This window comes from Rutilus rutilus, assembly GCF_951802725.1.
Source record: "Rutilus rutilus genome assembly, chromosome: 22".
In the NCBI taxonomy this organism is placed as follows: domain Eukaryota; kingdom Metazoa; phylum Chordata; class Actinopteri; order Cypriniformes; family Leuciscidae; genus Rutilus; species Rutilus rutilus.
Window position 1 is genome coordinate 13,895,821 of NC_140227.1, and position 13,652 is coordinate 13,909,472.

The following is a 13,652-nucleotide window of genomic DNA, read 5'->3' on the forward strand; positions in this document are numbered from 1 at the left end:
ACCTGACCCATGAGCCATGTAAACTATTTACCATTACCACACAGTCACACCTGACACCCCAGTGCTCCCACTACAATCCTCCCTCCTTTAACTAGTACTAATGAAAATGTAATTCCTGATATCAGAAATAGACATTGTTACTGGAAAAAGTACATTCTTAATATCAAGAATTTACATTTTAAATAGTACAAATGTAATTATTGATATCAAAAATGCATCCTGTGAATGAATAAAAGCTAGAATGGCTTGCCATAGTATGTCACTGTGTTTTAAATGATAAAAGCAATACTTTATACTATTTACTGAGGGGATGTACATCCATATTGACCAGTATGTCCAGCCAATCAACATTTTAAATGCAATTTAGCCTATAAATCAATAGTCAATGTCAATACATTGCTTTCCATCTTGCTTTGTTGCATTGGAGACTAGATAATCATTGTATTGTTTTAAAAGTACAGCGGGGGAAATAAGTATTGAACACGTCATCATTTTTCTCAGTAAATATATTTCCAAAGGTGCTATTGACATGAAATTTTCACCAGATGTTGGTAACAACCCAAGTAAGCCATACACACAAAGAAACAAACAAAAATAAGTTCAGAAATGAAGTTATGTGTAATAATGTGAAATGACACAGGGAAAAAGTATTGAACACATGAAGAAAGGGAGGCGCAAAAAGGCATGGAAAGTCAAGACAACTGCTGAAAACTTATTTCCCCCGCTGTATGTGCGCCTATAATGAGGAGTGCCATCACGCCCATATTGTACTGGTCCCCACTGATGTTTTGCTGGAAAGTGTTTGTTTCATTTTGTGCACGTGCATATGAACGCATGTTAACGCGCGACGCGGTTCCCTTTCATGAATGGTTCACTCATATTGCATCGCTAGATGCTATGGGAAAACTCCTTTTCTCGAGAATATTGAAGCCTTTATTTTAAAACGCAGTGCAGCTGCACAGCCAGCGCAATGCAGAGCTGTATAGTGTGCTGATTGGCTGGGCTGTGGGAACTGCACGAACCTATGGTAAGGTGGCAAGGACGCGCAAACCTATCAGGGCGCTTCCCACCCGCGTGGCGAAAACCCGCCAAAATGGGCGTGGCTACTGACTATATAATCGGCCCATTTCACCATAGGAATCAGATTCAGTCTCCTTCAGCGACGACTCACCTCTTCGCTGATCTTCTCCTGCTTGAAAGCCTTCTCGCCGTCGAAACGAGCCCAGCAGCGGAACGCAGCAAATCTGCAGCAGCAGTTCAGCGGACGGCGGCCTCCTGCTCAGCACTTCTGACTCGATGCCCTCATCTGCTGATTCGCCGTTTCCCTGCGGCCATCCGGCGACATATCCTTTTAATGACCAAAACCGCCTAAAGGGCAAATTTCCTTCTAAAAGAGATGTGTGGCGTTGTTTCAAATGCCGCACCCCTACTGTGTCACATGCAGAGCCCCTCTACAACGCACAGATGAACTCCGTGAGTGCGTTTCCTGCCTGGGCAAAAACCATGCAGAAACTGCACTCACTCAGGGCGGCTGTTCTCATTGCGAGAACATGCCGTTCTCCTCTCTGCGCTCACGGCTAGCTTTCTTTTTAGAGAGCGATCCCACCCCCATGCCCTTCTGTTTCCCGCCTCCCAGGGACCTCGGAGGAAGACACGGCGGGGTCAGAGGACACAAGAGCGTATGGAGACGAGTGAGTTCACGCTAGCTCAGTCCCCGCGTGCCTCACTCTCTCCACATAGAGAGATTACGCCGGTGCTCTTCACCAATGCGGGCGTCCTCTGATGAGACCGGCCTCGTCTCGTTTGGTGGACAGGAGGAAGACCTCGTCAGCGATCAGCACCGTTCTTCCCTGAGGTTCATGATGAACTGACGAAGTCATGGCGCACTCCCTACTCGGCCCGCCTACACACTTCCGCCTCTGCAACAGTCTCGATACTCGACGGCGCAGAGGAAAAGAGGTATTAGAAGCTACCCCCCCTAGAGGAAGTGGTGGCCTCGCATCTCTGCCCGCCCACCGCCGTTGGATGGAGGTCTAAAGTGAGTCACTCATCCAAGCCGTGCAGAACCACTTCAGCTCTTGCTGGCCGAGCCAATGCGTCCGCTGGTCAAGTTGCTTCAGCCCTGCACACTATGGCGGTCCTCCAAGTCTTCCAGGTGAAACTCCTCCGCTCCATGGACGAGTCTGGACCGGACCCTGCGGCCTTCTGCAATCTGCACAGCGCCACTGACCTGGCCCTGCAGGCCACAAAGACCACCACCCAGGCCATTGGAAGAAGGAAGTCTGGTAGTGCTCTAGCACCACCTGTGGCTTAATCTCACGGAGATAAAGGACGCAGATGAGACTGCCTTCCTGGACTCCCCAGTTTCTACCACCGCCTCTTCGGCCCCGCAGTGAAGGGCATCGCTGAGCATTTCACAGAAGCACAGAAGTCTTCGCAGGCCATGCAACACTTTCTGCCCAAATGCTCCAGTTCTGCTTCAGGTCACCCCAGGAACGCGCCGACCCAGCAGCCAGCCAAACCAGCGCTGCTGGTCTCTCAGCCCCGCCCAGCGGCTGAAGCTAAACAGCGCCTGGCGCCAGCTAAGCGCTTTCCATTCCCGAAACGCTAGGGCCCCTGGTCAAAAAATTACGCTGGACCCTGAGCCTCAGAAGCCTTCCTAGTCCAAGGATAGAAAGGAAGAGGAGGGGGCTGAGGGGTGGTCTCAGCCGGAAAACCCCTAAAAAGAGCTTGCGTGCTTTTTCCAGCCCCCTTTTCAGTTCAGGCGGCTGGAAATGTTCTAATTGCAACCAAAGGGCCCATTCACGCACCCTTGCAAACAAACGCTGTTTTAAACAGCGACAAAAATAAAGCACAAAAATTCTCAGAAAAACATAACTTTTCCTCTTCAAAACACCTGGGCGGCCTTGTCCCCGACACACGGCGGCCCGCCCCCAGACTTTATTCAGCCCCTAGTCACTCGGGTCAAGGCCTGGGAAGCCATCCCCAATATGTCAAAAATGGGTAATGAACACAATAAAACGAGGCTACTCGCTCCAATTCGCTCGCAGACCTCCGCGCTTTCATGCCGTGGTCAACACATTGGTAAGGAGCAACGTGGCTCACGTCCTCCGCACCGAAGTGTTAAACCTGCTAGCAAAGGGGGCTGTTGAGACAGTTCCCCCTTCACAGAGCGAGTTTTACAGCCATTACTTCCTCGTGCCGAAAAAGGATGTCGGCTTCAGGCCTATTCTAGATCTCAGACACCTGAACAAGGCCCTCATGAGATGGCCATTCAGGATGTTAACGACCAAACAAATCCTCTCGCAGATTCTCCCAGGGGATTGGTTTTTGTCAGTGGATCTGAAAGATGCTTACTTTCACATCCAAATAGCCCCCCATCACAGGTCATTCTTGAGATTCGCCTTCGAGGGGCAGGCTTTTCAGTACACAGTCCTGCCATTCGGTCTGTCACTGGCACCTCAGTGCAACTACAAAATGCATGGATGCAGCTCTCTCCCCCCTGAGACAACGGGAAATGCGCATTCTGAACTACCTTGACGACTGGCTCATTTTGAGTTACAGACTCACAAGTCCTGGCTCCTCAGCCATCTAGAATGCCTTGGGCTCAGGATAAACTTCTCCAAGAGTGTACTGTCCCCCAGCCAAAGTATAACCTTCCTGGGAACAGTTATTGACTCTGTTCAGATGAGAGCTTGGCTCACACCATCCCGCGCTCTCTCCATTGAACAGCTAGTGGCTTTGTTCAAAGCGGGCTCTTACCTGCCCCTCAGAACATTTCAAAGGGCACTGGGCCTTATGGCCTCCGCATCGTCAGTACTCCAGTTAGGCCTACTGCGTATGCGTCCCCTCCAGCACTGGTTGAAGCTTTGTTGGTCACGACGGATGCCTCCAACCTAGGTTGGGGGGCTCTGTGCGAGGGCAGGCCAACCTCCAGCCTCTAGTCGAGCTCGGAGAAACGCCTACACATCAACTGCCTCGAAATGAGAGCAGTCTTTCCAGCCCTAAAAATCATCCTCCCGAGCCTGGCGGGACACCACGTCCTGGTCCGGACGGACAACGTGGCAGTGGTGTCATATATAAATCACCAGGGTGGTCTCAGGTCAAGCAACCTGTACACCATGGCCAAGCAGCTTCTGTTATGGGCACACGCCAACCTGCGCTCGCTAAGAGCGGCGCATGTACCGGGCATACTGAACCAGGGAGCAGACATGCTATCTTGAGATAATGTCCCCCCCGGGGAATGGTCTCTCCACCCTCAGACGGTTCACTTCATTTGGACTCTCTTCGGGAGGGCAGAGGTGGACCTCTTCGCCTCAGAAGACAACTCTCACTGCCCAACATTCTTTGCCCAGTCGCCCTCTTTATGCATTTCCTCCAGTCTCGATGCTCCCTCAGGTCATCGAATGGATCAGGGAGAACAAGTGTGCAATCCTCCTAATAGCCCCTCTCTGGCGGACCTAGACATGGTTCCCCGAGTTGATGCAGCTGCTAGAGACAGCTCCTTGGCATATACCACTGAGGAAGGACCCCCGCCCCGACTTGTGGGCCCTCCATGTATGGCCCCTCAACGGGTACCCAGGGACCTCCCGGAAAGAGTCCTAAGCACTATCGCCGAGGCTATGCCCTCAATTGGTCAGTGTTCACCAGCTGGTGCTCAGCTCGGAACCTAGACTCCAACTCATGTGAAGTACCACTGGTACTTTAATTTCTACAAGAGCTACTGGACACGGGTCGTACCCCCTCCACACTCAAAGTATACGTGGGGGCCATAGCAGTCTTCCATGCTCCTGTGGCCGGCTAATCCTTAGGAAGGAACGACCTGGTCGTACACTTCCTCAAGGGGGCCAGGAGGCTGAAACTGCCTCGTCTTCCCTCTATACCCTCATGGGACCTATCCACGGTCCTCAGGGCCCTGAGTGGGCGATTTGCAAGCGCTCTCCATGAACGTTTCCCTGCCTTGAGTTTGGGCCCAATGACTCCAAAGTCGTCCTCAAACCAAGACATGGCTATGTACCCAAGGTGCTCTCAACTCAATTAAGTCTACTCTGCCCCGTCAGGGCTCTCAGAGTTTATATAGAGCGTTCTGCTCCTTTCAGACAGTCGGAACAGCTCTTTGTATGCCTCAGTGGCCGCACCGAAGGGCTCCCGGTCACGAAGCAAAGATTGTCACGTTGGATAGTAGATGCTATCTCTTTGGCCTACGCCTCAATGGGCCTTCAATGCCCCATAGGCGTCAGGGCTCATTCCACAAGAGGCATGGCCTCTTCATGGGCATGGTCCAGTGGTGTAGCAATTGAAGACATTTGTGCGGCGGCCGGCTGGTGTTCGCCGTCCACATTTGTGAGGTTTTACAACCTGGAGGTGCCGGCTCTGCAGGCACGAGTCCTTTCTATCTAGGAGATCTTGGCCCCTGAAGGGCCCAAGCCTCTAGGTATCCCTCAGTGGGTTCCGACATTTGTCCGGTCCCCGTTGGTTTTTGACTTTTAGTTCTACTATAAGCCTCGGGCTTCACAGCCCCAGACGGTAGTTCAGAGCAAAGTCGTCAGCTAATAGCACAGCATTTTGAAATGGGTTCCCTGAGAGTAATGGGAACAAGTATTGCATAGACGGCCGTGAAAAATACGAGACCGGTGCGTCGCGCAGGTGTTGCTCATCAGTAATCATGCCACCGGCCTCGTGCCGCTCTCTCACGGCCCTCGGCCTCGTCCTGCTCACCACAGTTATCTTTTCTGAGCTGCAGTTTATAAACAAACACCATTGCCCTTTGTCGTTTATCAAACGTAATAAATAGTTGAATTTCACTCTCACTTTTTTTTGTCAGGCACAAAGTCACAGAACACAGCCCTGGAAGTGGCTGGCATTAGCAAGCAAGACACAGAAAGACCAAAAGATGCTCTGCCCAGCTGGGTTAGACAGACAGACAGACTAGAGAGAGATGCACATCAACATAACTTTACTGTTCTTTGCTGACATCAAACTTGGAGAGGAGAGAACAGAGTCTACCTAATTGCTGTTCCCGCAATTCACTCTCATGGTGTGTTTTTTTCTCTCTTTTCGTGACCAGAGGGATGGTTCCGCTTAATTTTCTCATTGATGTTTTAAACTTTGATTGACGCGCTTTGCCACGGCCCACGAGGGGGAGTGCTGATCGGGCTGATCGGCTCTGGTCCTCAAAGATCATTCAGTTTACAATGGAAATCAATCATTTTGGTTCAGATTACAAATCCTTTGCTTGTGTAGGTCATAAACAACACACATTTATCACCCAATATTTGAATTATCACACAGTGGGTCATTTAACCATATGGAACTATGCATTAATTTAATTTATCTTAGCCATTCTTGGTGCCCAGAACATGGGAAAAGTAAAAATTTGAATACACTTGCTTCAAATTATCTAGTCTTTAATCATGCACCTGAACAGTTAATCCTCTCAACAACAGATTGAAAAATCCACCCATGATTCTTGCATGAATTGTGCTTGTTGTGCATGACAGGTCAAATCCTTGACGAAACATGTTCAGAAGATCATGAGAAATGAAAAATTCTGAGACCAGTTTTCACCAAAGGTTTTGTTAGGCTCATGATTCCAGTAGACAAATCTTAATGCTAGTAAATACAATGTCATCCATGGGCTTCCAACTGTCAATGTTTTGTTTCACAACCCTTACGAAAAAAAAGTATACTTCAAGTTCATTTTATGAAGTATACTTGAGTAATGTTCAAGTATATTTTTAAGTATACTTTATGTAGTAAGTATACTAATGTCAATATGTACTAGTAGTAAACTTGTAAGTGTACTATTTTAATACCGCTTGGGACTAAATTGGCCCACTTGAAGTATATAAAAGTATATGTTTAAGTGTACTATAAGTGTAACAGTAGTAAACTTTAAGTGCACAACTAGTTCATAATTATGTTTCTCATTTCTACTGCAAGTGAACTTATGGGTATACTAGTAGTTTACTATTTTAATACTTGTAGCAACTTTGAAGTATACTCTCAGTAAACTACTAGTTTAGTAGTTTTATACTACAAGTTTTCTTTAAGTGAACTTAACATCATACTTATAGTTTACCATTTATATATTATTTTTGCTCTTTTAGTGTACTCTCAGTAAACTACTAGTTTAGTAGTTTTATACCGCAAGTATATTAGAAAGTTTTCTTTTAGTGTACTCTCAGTAAACTACTAGTTTAGTAGTTTTATACTACAAGTTTTCTTTAAGTGAACTTAACATTATACTTATAGTTTACTATTTATATAAAATTTTTGCACTTGCAGTAGGCCTATACTATGTTCAAATGTTATTTTTTATACTTGAAAAATACCTTTAACTCTACTTTAATTTTAAAAACCTTTTATTAGCTTCATGCATCCTTTTTCATCAACACTTGAATGTCTGTAAGTTTCATAAAGAAAGGCAACATTTTAAACACAATCACATTTTTGTCAAAGACTACGCCTTGATCAGATTCAGAACGATGATCAAACACAGATAGAGTAAATCGAGTCCGACACCCCCACAGCTTCAGTCGTTTTCTCTTAATGGGTTACGCTTCATTTGGAAACATTAAGCAGTTTTGATTTACAAGCTGTTTAATGTTTGATGATCACATTATTTTACATTTGAGTGAGCAATCTTCTATCACTTGTTTCAGCTTCTTCTTCTCCTGTGTTTTGATCCAGAGATTCTGTACTAGAAGATGTGTCATAGCGCCCCCTACCGTATACCAGTGAAAACATGGATAGCTGGAAAATTCAGTCAATGGTGGGGAAAAGTTGAATTAAAGTAAATTCCTATGTACACCAGTGGACTAGCCTACACAAAAATTCAGATACGCAGAATTAGAAACATATGTGTTTTATATCAATATTTTAATCAATATTTTCAAACAAAGTTTCATAAGACTGTATATGAAAAACGATGTAAAAAAAGTATATTTAATAGGCTACTCGATCAAAAGAGTTAACACAACTACAAGCCAAGTATGCTTTGAGTAATTTAACTTTTAAGTATATCTCGATCAAAAGATTGAGTACAAGTAGGCCAAGTACACTTAAGTGTAATTAAGTATATTTTTGAGAAGTATATAAAATGTAGACTGAAAGTATGCTTTCTTCTTTTTAGTTGAAAAGAAGTATACTAATAGAACACTTGAATAAACTTATTTTCCATGCTTATTTTATTTACTCTATAAGCTATTCCACTCGAAAGTTTGTTACTATATAAAGCTGAACATGTTAGTTTATACAACAGTGTGTAATATTATGTTTTTAAAAAAGTATTTAATAAGCTACTCAATCAAACACTAGTAAACACAAGTACAAGCCAAGAATACTTAGAATACTTAATTATACTTTTAAGTATATCTCGATCAACAAGTAGAGGTCAAATATACTTAGACTTTTCTGTCAGTATAAGTCAAGTATACTTAAGTGGAATTTGAAGTATATTTCTGAGAAGTACATAGAGTATATTTCTGAGAAGTATATAAAAAGTAGACTGAAAGTATACTTTCTTATTTTTAGTTTAAAAGAAGTATACTAATAGCACACTTGAATAAACGTCTTTTTCGTAAGGGAAAGCAATGTCCCTAAAATCAAGAAGAACTTGTCAGGCCTGCATAAATCCCACACCTGAACCCAGTTGATCACCTTTGGGATGAAATGAAACACTGACTGTGAGCTGTCACAAAAAAACAAAACAATGCCTGACCTATATGCTTTGTGTCTCAATGGGAGCAAATCCCTGCATCCATGTTCCAACATCTATGTAAAGCCTTCCCAGAAGAGAAAAAGCTGCTAGGGAGGAGCTACTCCCTGTAATGCCCATGTTTTCAAATCAAATGTTTAGAAAGCAGATAAGGGTGTGGCCGGTGTGGTGATCAGGTATCCACTTTGATTCTAAATCTATGGTATTAGAACAGCCTCTTGTGTCCTTACGGAGCCTCTAAAGATGATGGTAAAAAAAAAAAGCGCTTTTGCGTTCACTCACAACTTTTGCATTCACTTGTGAGAACACAAATATTTGCGAGGGAATGCAAATTTTCTCATGGAAACGCAATGCAGAACCTGGTTTCTGAGTGTGTGTCCCAATTCACTTACAGTACTTATGCACTATTCTGTGCAGTTTTGTAGCATAAATAGTGTGAGTAGTGTGTTCACTGAAAATTACAAAAAGAAAAAGTACACTTTAAATACTTTATGCACTAAAATGTCGCAGCTTTAGTTACGTAGCGGAGGGGCTATCAGACTCCGATGTTGAATGACAAAATAACCGTATAAAATAACCACTACACATAGTAGCCTACATAAGTACATAGTATAGTGTGTCATTTGGGACACAACTTGAGGCACGTATGAAATCAGTGTGATGACGTCACAAAGTGAACCTATAGCGTCAGCGACTGTCTGACGCAGGATTGAATTCCCTCGAAAGGGAACATCTTAGGGTTACGTATGTAACGAGATGCTGTGTCATGTTGCCATGCATAATTGTTATAATACTGCTGGATCTTATGCTGCAGTAACACAGGGTTTGTAATATGAATGTATTAATGGAACAACATAATTGTTAGATTAAAAAAACATCAGTGTATCAGGCTATTTCATGATGATTTTAAAGCCATCAACAGATAACTACCATCACCTGATCTCGTTTCACTTTAGCTTTCTTTGCTGCTGCAAATATGTTTTACAATCACAATGTCACAGCAGCCAAAAAAGACGAAAGCTAAGAGTTAAGAGCCCTAATGGAAACACTAATCACTGTTATGGTGACTTCTAATGAAATACATTAGAGTTAAACCCTTGTTAATTCTCAATAAAAACTTTTGTAGACGTCTGACAGAAATAAAGTCAATCTGGTTAGTAATAAGTGAAGCTTAATGCTGTTTGTGGAGTTGTTTAATCATCCTCTGCTGAGATCTTGAGAGATTTAATGTCTTCTTTTATCTTCAGTTGATTTCATCTAAGACTGTTGCTGAAGGTAGTTGTAGTTCTTGTGTTTCTGCTCGTCTCTTTTTCTGTTCTCTTCTTTCTTCAGTGATTCTGCTTGTTAACAGGCTTATTAAGGCTGAGATGACTCCATATTTAATATACACAGATTTTGTGGCTCAGATAAGGTCCAGTTGTGGTTTATTTCGTTGCTCTTGGCTGACATGTGGCATTGCTATGGCCTGCTTGTGGTCCAGATCTGGCAAACAGGAGTGAGCCACCCAAGGGCCGTCATTCCACGCTGCATGTGGGCCAGATCATCTTTCCATGTGTGCCAGATGTGGGCCGGATCTGGGATGTCACAATGTTGCTATGTGGGCATTTATATAGCGCTTTTCTCGGCACTCAAACATATAATTTGTCCTCCCATCACATATTTTTTTTCCATCGTAGGTCCTCATTATGATGATACAATACCCATGTTCTTCAATCATCATCTGTGTCTGCATTAGTAATGTCTTATATTTACAGATTAACTGTAATAATGTGATGCCCTCAGTAATGTGGCACCAAAATGCAGTGTGACATTAAAGTACTCTGGCAATTTTTACAGTATAAGATGATTATACTTTTCATGCTATAGCCAATAACCACTGTGTGTGATTATTAAAGTCTCTGAGTGTGGATTTAGATTTGAAATGAATTTGCATAGAGTTTTGCCAGTGCTGCAGAGAACAACGAGTATTGGCACGAACTTTGCTGGGTGAACAAAACAGGAAGCTCAGTCTGCGGTGAGTCATGAACATTTGCATCCTGCAGGCGATAATAGGGTGGATGCCTCAACAAAAGGAATAGCTGTCATTCAAACAACAGAATCCTAGATATGTGTAATTCTAGGCACCAGTGCTTCATTCAGGGTAGGTCAGATAGAGTCAAATTCCTTACTGCACTCTTAGAAGAGATATTTGAACTGTTCAAAGACATTTAAACCTGTTTTCTGACCTAAGAATTAATGCTCAAAGCAGAGTTTTGCAAAATATGCCTTTTTATTCTACAAATTTAGAAAAATTCACATTACTAATCAACCCACAAGTTATCAGAAAGAATTTTTTCAATTAATTTTTAAAGCATATTTCAAACTGGCTTAATACAAACTACAATCATCACATATTTTCTTACCAAACCTAATATTTACTAATTACTTTTTATATCGTTTTTAAACATTAAGTTCAGAAAATCAAAAAGAAATTCTGTTCTCATTCATTTTAATACACCTAACCATCATTTACAGTAATACAACTGCTTTTACTGTAATGGTACCAATTTTTAATGCTATGGTTCACAAGTAAATGTATACACATTTAAATTAAATACGTGAAACAGGAAAACCAAACACATTATTTTTACAGTATTAGATTTATCTAGCATGGTAACCACAACTGTTTGCTATTTACACACAAGATGTATGTAAGTTAAAAGACTGCAAAGAAGAGGCGTGAGCAAGGAGCATATACAAATATATTGTTCTTTTATGGAGTCTCTGGACTCATTCTTCTTCTTTTTTTTTTTTTTTTTTTTTTGCTATACTACAAGGCAAGAAAAACCAGTTTGATTCTCTAAAGTTTGGGTTTCGGATGAATCCCTCTTTGTGTAATGACAGTGTTTTCATTGTCTGCTTTGAAACTATGACTGTTTATGTAAGTTTTAACATCCCATGCTGTACAGTCTATAAACCAAATAGGATGTAATTGCTTTTCTCAATTTAGATATCAAAACTCCTGATGTAACATTGGTTTTGACTGACACTATGAAGTATTGTTTTAGTTTAAATACTATAATGGTGTTAAATTAGTCCAATAAAGACAAGTTTTCACGATTATGTAAGAAAAAATATTAATATTAATAAGAAAAAGAATATAAAGTGTCTGATATAAGCGATGCCACTATCTAAAATAGATTTATGAAAGCAGATTTATGATTGCGCCACACCCTGCAAAAAGAAACACACTGAGCTTCTGAAACACATTCAGCAAGGAGCAGAGAAAATATATGAACACGTTTAGAGCTCCTGTTTACACCTGGTATTAAGATGCGTTTTGGTTGATCGGATCACATGTGGACGACACTAAATACAGGTGTAAATGGAGTCTAAAAGTTTGGAGCTTGTCCACTTTCAACCACTTCCAGAGGTTGTTCAAAACACATTCGACCGGATTACTTTCGTAGTGTAGACGCGTGGCCATGTGGTAAAATGTGTTCAAACAACCACAAAAAACCACCTACTCTCCGCCTACTGACCTAACGTGTAAACATTATGGGAAGTGAGGTAGCCAGATGGGATTTAAACTTATTTGGAGCAAGACCCAAGTTTGGTTTGAAGAAACACAGAAACGAAAGCTGCTGCTCTCAGTATGTTTTTCCATCATCTCCGGGTGCATTCATATCATATGTAATTTATGTAAGCTTATTTTGTCCATTAGATTGAAAGATATAAAAAAAAAACATACATTTACCCACCCACAGATCCTCCCCTTGAAGAAATCAGGACAGAAGAGGTTGAAAGTGGACAAAAGAGACGGATTAAAACACCAGCTGTAAACGGGAATGTGTCTCCCTCATCTACTTGTGATCCAGTCGACCAAAACGGATCTTAATACCAGGTGTAAACAGGGCCTAAGTCAGACAGTTGTGTTCATGTGTGAATTGTATATTGTGTATATTGTGAATACTATTTTGAAAAGGCAGTTTGAACTGTTGTGTAATAATGTAACGTATGTGAGAATGGAAGTGAATGAGTAAACAAGATGGATGAAGTTTGCTAAGTCTTGTCTCATGTGCTTCATTGTGCTCCTGAGAGACACCACAAATGGGTGTTGAGGATTAGGCATTATGAGTCGATGCTCACGAAGATGGCTGTTGCTAACATGCCTTGCCCGAGTTTTTTCCTGCCTTGCCCTGGTGAGCCTGCTATGCCATTCAACACATGGCAGTGGATCTTTACAGTTATTGATGCTACAGGGGATGCCTGGCCTTCACTGCCTTAGTACAGAGGAACAACGGATTTCTACTCATTACCTAACACAGGTACAATGTCCTCATTCAGCAGCATCTTTGCCCAAACTTTGCCTGTCAGAGCTGGGGTAATAGATCGTAAAGTCGCCTCAGCATGGGTGTCACCAATTTGTGTTACGCAGAAAAAGTTAGGTAAAATTAGGATGTGCGTTGACCTCAGAGAGCCGAATAAAGCAATGATCGTGGACTCTTTCAATTGCCACACATGGATGAACTACCCTCTGCTCTAAAAGGTTCTACTGTTTTCTCAACCATCGACCTGACTAATGCTTACTACCAAGTGCTGCTGCTTGAGGACAGTTGAGACCTCACAGCCTTTATTACTTTTGGTAATACAACTTTTGGATTGGTTTCAGCAGCCATGGCATTTCAGAAGATGATGACCATCATCCTGACTGGCTTATCAGGGGTTGAAAATTAGCTGGATGACATTACCATCTACGAACATGACATGCATGACAAAGCACTTCAAGCTGTCTTCCAACTAAGCTGCTGGCTTGCAGCTCAATAAAGACAAGTGTTGCTTCCGGCAAACCAGCCTGCTATTCTTAGGTCATACTGTTTCAGTGGAGGGTCTTCACCCCAGCTTAATATGTCACATTTGCCATTAGCTGCTTTTCCTGCAGATAATGCTGTGG